This window comes from Rattus norvegicus, chromosome 9 (assembly GCF_036323735.1).
Source record: "Rattus norvegicus strain BN/NHsdMcwi chromosome 9, GRCr8, whole genome shotgun sequence".
Lineage (NCBI taxonomy): Eukaryota > Metazoa > Chordata > Mammalia > Rodentia > Muridae > Rattus > Rattus norvegicus.
This window is the reverse complement of record NC_086027.1, coordinates 62241325-62246685: the sequence shown is the minus strand read 5'-3', so window position 1 is coordinate 62246685 and position 5361 is coordinate 62241325. Positions and strand designations below refer to the sequence as shown.

Genomic DNA, 5361 nt, shown 5'->3' with positions numbered 1-5361 from the left:
TAAAAGAAAGAAGGAAGAATTGAATGTTTCTCTTGTATCTGTTACTTTTCAAGTGCCTTTAACTCAAAATAACCCTCACGTGAAGGTTGTATATTTGGGGATACTGCCTTCTGCCACTCTGCATTTATAAACAGGATTTAGGAGAAATTTTTCACCTGGAGTAGAAGTGTGGTTGTTTTTAAGGTTATCATCCTGATCACATAAAATACTATAATATAACGTCTGCTAGCAACTATCTCCTGTGGTTATTTGCATTAAGCTAATTAAAATTAAGTGAAATTAGTTGGTCCCTCTAGTCACATTGTATGGATTTGACAGGTTACTGGCTACATGTGGCTATGAATTCGACAGTGGAGATACAGAACACTTCCCTCTTGTCAGGTACAGATTCTCTTACACTATGGTACTATACTGCAGTTCAGTAGGGTAGGCAGACATGGAAAGTTGAAAACATTTTTTTTTAGGTGTTGAGTAGGTGGAGTTCTATGTAAAAACAAGGCAAACATTTACATATTCTAAATGCTACTTTTATACAGTAACTTGAGCGTTTGCTCTCATTAGCAATAAGAAATAAGCCATGATAAGGAAGAGGTAATCTATAACAAAATAGAACTGCAGTTAGACTGTGGAAAGAATGCTTTTACAATTACAGAAGTTTGTTGTTAGAAATGACCTTTTATGTCTTCTTATAGAACCACCATTTGACTGAATCCACTTTAATTGGCCATTTAGTTGGTGTTTGAATTCCTCCAGGAGTCAAGCACACGTCAGTCTCCTGAGAAGGAACATTTCATCTTGGTGGTTATCTAGGTGCATTCAGCCTTGCAAGGATAGGAATAATCTTCCAGAAAGCACAGTGGGGGAGAGTGGTGGAGGACCTTATTAGCAGTGAGGAAAGTAGCTGACCAAAGTCAATAGCACTTGTCTTTCTTCATGAACCTCATCACAGGAACATGGACAACTTCTTCTCTTTGTGATCACCTTCATTTTTTGGGGGGGGTGCTTCTGCAGCTTTTATCTTTGCATATAAACCACTGAGGGAGTCTTGAAAGTGGCCACCCTAGAGATTACACTGGAGTTCTGAGGGTTCCAGACACTATCTGGAAAATCAGGTGACAGAAACACGGATTCAGACCAATCACATGATTACAAAGCTGGGGTCTCCAGTAGGGCTCCAGGTGGTCAGGGGTAGACATTTAAGAAAGCAGTGACATGGGAGGGGTAAGCACTGGGCTGGCCTTGAGCCAACTGGATGACATCAGGAACAGAGGATCCGGTAGCTCCAGGGATTTCCGGTTCATGCCTTACTTGGCCAGCGGGTTCCTGAAGGACCTGCCAGCAAACTTGGCTTTGTTGCTCAGCTCTTCCTTGATTCTAAGGATTTGGCCAGATACTCAGATTGGCAGGGGGCACCAGTCTTGATCTGCCCAGTGCAGAGTCCCACCACCCTGTCGGCAATGAGTGTCCTCAGTCTCCCCCAATTGATGGGATACCATGAACACCCCCCCCCCAGTCATTAGACTGGGTCAGCTTACATGCCTGTAGAGACTTGGTCACAGAACCAATCTGGTTCACTTTGAGCAGGAGGCAGTTGCACTTCTTGCCTGTAGCCTTGGCAATCAGCTTAGGGGTGGTCACTGTGAGTTCACCCTCCACCACCTGGATGCTTGCACTAGCTGTGAGCTTCTGCCAAGTATCCCAGTTGTCCTGGTCAAAGGGGTCTTCAATGGACACCACTTGGTAGTCTTTGATGAAGGATTGTACAGGTCAACCAGCTGGTCGGGTGTGATGTACCAGCTGGAGTCATTTGGAGACTTGAAGTTCAGGTCATTCTTGCCAGCCCTGTAGAACTCAGTGACATCCACATCCATGCCAATGACAACATTGTCAGTAGAGTCGCCCTTTGCCATTGCAGTCTTGAGCAGCTCCACTGCTTCTTTGTTCTCCAGGATGTTAGGTATGAATCTGCTCTCATTACCCACATTGGTGGCGTCTTTCCTGTACCTCTCCTTGATGACATTCTTCAAGTTGTGGCAAACCTCTTCTCCAATGCACCTGAAACAGGATGTCCCCACAGGCAGGATCATGAACTCTTGCATGGCCAGCTTGTTGCCAGCATGAAACCACCGTTGATCACTTTGAAAACTGGTACTGGCAGGCTGACTTCAGGGTTGCCAGACAAGTAAGCAATGTGACGGTAAAGGGGCACCCCCTTTTTCACAGCACCAGCTTTGCAGACAGCCAGGGACACTCCCAGGATAGCATTTAGATTTATTCTCAGTGCCGTCCATCTCACCCATTAGCTGGTCCATCTTTTCTTGCTCCACAACATTCAGTTTCTTGCTAACCAGAGCAGGTGCAATAATGTTAATGATGTGCTCAACAGCCTTTGAGACACCCTTCCCAATGAATCGGGTCTTACCATTGTCTCAGAGTTCTAGGGCCTTGTAGATGCCAGTGGATGTACCGCTGGGCACTGCAGCTCAGAAGAGAACTTTTGCAGTGTAGAGATCCACCTCAACAATGAAATTCCCATGGAAGTCAAAGATCTCTCTGGCATAGATCCTGAGAATAGATATGGTGAACTTTTGGCAGTTGGATTGCTGCGAAGGAAGGAAAGAGGGTTCTGTAGACACCGAAGAGAGTGTTAAGAATAGATGTGAGCATGGACAAGAGCAGCACTCATCACTTTCATTTTTAAACAAGGAATAAATAGCAAAAAGTATCCACAGTGAGTTACAGAATAAAACTACATGGGTTAAAATGTTTTGCAAAGTTTAAAGTACTGTCCACCATGAAGTTTTCGTCATCCAAAGCCCCATGGTGACACAATAAAATTCAGCAAAGCTGTTATTATGACTGAGAATAATACCTTTTGGGAGCTTGGAGTTATTGCTTCAACAAGTCTAGCTTACAAAGTAGAGTTGTTAAAAAATAAGCTATCTAAAGTAATATGAGGTTGGCAGAACGTGCGTACAAAAAGATAACTCAGTCCTGGTCTAGGGAGGGGCACAGGAAGGCATTTTCCTCAGCACAAATTCTTGTACTTGGCTTAGGGGAAAACTTGAAAATAGAGGTCTTAGTAGTATGAAACTAGTAAGATGTGTAGACTTGAAGAAGCGAAACGTTGCTGTAAATTGAAATCTTAAACTTGGATTCAGAAAAATTTTTACAAAATTGTAATAAACCTATAAGAATGTTCTGACACTCCAAGGAAGAATCTGTCAGCTTCCATAAAGAAGAAAGACCCTAGCGCTCATTTTCCAAAGTCAAGACAATGACTGCATTGACAGAAACAGGAAATCAGGGAATTTAGATTTTCTGAGGAGCTTGAACTCTTACCACCAAAGAACATGTAGGAGTAAATATCTATGTCATGTTATTATTCTTTGTTTTCAGAGATTGTGGGAAGATAAACTATCCTGGTTTTCAAATTGTAGCTAAAAGTAAGTAAAATATTGTATATGATATTAATATATTGTTATATCTTTGATATTGAAATAGCAGAAATATTAAAAAGGAAATAGAATATGAAGTAATTACGTCTAAACATCTAAAGTCTGTCTAAAATAGGACTGGTCTCTTAATGTCCCTCTTCTTTCCTGACACTCTGTGCAACTTTTCACTATCTCAGATTTCTATAATGTTCAGTGTTTGGCTAGATAAACTCTGAGCTTATATCAGTTTAAAATCAATACTTGTTTAATTCCTTATGCCAGGTGTGCTGGCATGCCCTTCTAATCCCAGCACTTGGGTGCAGACATAGGTGGATCTCTGAGTTCAAGACCACCCTGATCTACAGAAGTATCTCCAGGACAGTCAGAGCTACAGAGAAAAACTGCATCCTGAAAAACAAATAAGATTCAAGGCAACACAAGTCTCATTTTCACAGATTTACATTGCTATACTTTGTTTAAATTCATCCCTGTCACCCAGTGTCCTCCACATCCCCTGCTCTCCTCTTACTATTTAGTCCCTTTCCACCAACAGTCCTTGCTTCTGCTTCCATGACATGGGCATTTCATACTGTAGGACACGATGAGCCCTACATCCTGGATGTCCACTCATGAAAGCAAGGACATGGAGAACGATGCAATCAAGCAAGAGGTTTAATGATCCAGCGCACTGGGGCTGTCTTGCCCTCAAGACAATGGTGATCCCCAATAGCTAAAGCACACACTTTTTATACATCTGGGGGGGGAAGACTTTGATAACAGCATGAGTTAGTTACTTTCTATTGGTGGTGCACATTGACCTTTACATTCATTGGTGGCCCTCAATGGAGAGATATCTTTGGCACGCAGATGGGGACTGGTAGGGGCCCTGCCCTCCTCCCGGTTAGCCCATTTCCTGGAACAGGGTGTTATTCTAAATTCTTTGGAAACTCCCTGGTTCTGATAATGGAAAGCCCCAGCCACTTGGTGTTTTTCTAAGGCTGCCATAGTCATTATGTTTGAATCTTACAATACCTCTTTTCCTACTCTTCCTCTCCCTTCTGATGTCTTCCTTCTCTGTCCTATTACTCCTTTCCCTCCCTTTCTTCCACTGTCCCCCTGAGCCTCTTCTCTCATGTAACTCTATACCCTGTATGTGAGAGAAAGCACCTGTGAGCTCTTTCTGAATCTGGCTTATTTTGATTGACATAATGACCTAGAGTTACTTTCCCTACAAATGTCATGATGTCATTTTTCTTCATGGCTACATAAAATTTCAGTGTATATTTATTTGTATCACATTCTCTTCATCTATTCATCTGTTAATGAGCATCTAGGCTACTTCCATTTCCTGGCTATTTTGCAGCAATATACATGGATGTGCATCTCTGGTGTATACCAACTTAGATTCTACTAAATATATACCCAGGGGTGATACAGCTAGGCCATATGGTAAATCTGTTTTTAGTTTTTCGAGCCACCTCCACATTGAATTCCATAGTGGCTGTACCAGTTTACATTCCAAACAGCAGAGTATAAAGCTTCCTTTTCCTAACAGTGTTTGTTGTCCTTTGTTTTCTTCATGATGGCCATACTGATTAGGCAGCTTTAATTTGCATTTCCCTGATGCTAAGACATTTGCTTATGCATTCGTATCACTTTAAAAAAAAACTTCCCACATGAACTCTTTTTAGAACTCTGACTTGGAGAGTATGTAAGTCACTTGTCCTGTTTTCCAGCTTGTAGTGCCGAGGCAGGCTTAGATTCATTTTCATGCTGCTATAGTTTGGTGACTGCTGCTGTATCCCAGGTTCATGTGTAAAGGCCTGCTCTCTAGAGTGGTGCTACTAGGTCATGAAACCGTTAAGGGATAGAACTTGAAGGGGGGGACCTTAGGTCCTTTAGGATATGACCTGAGAGGACTGTG

The 5361-nt window shown here is 42.3% G+C and overlaps 1 pseudogene; it reads right to left on the bottom strand.

Moving 5' to 3' along the window:
• Window positions 1-1304: 1304 nt before the first annotated feature.
• Eno1-ps2 (enolase 1, pseudogene 2) lies at window positions 1305-4696 on the bottom strand (annotated as a pseudogene).
• Between the last annotated feature and the right edge of the window lie 665 nt (window positions 4697-5361).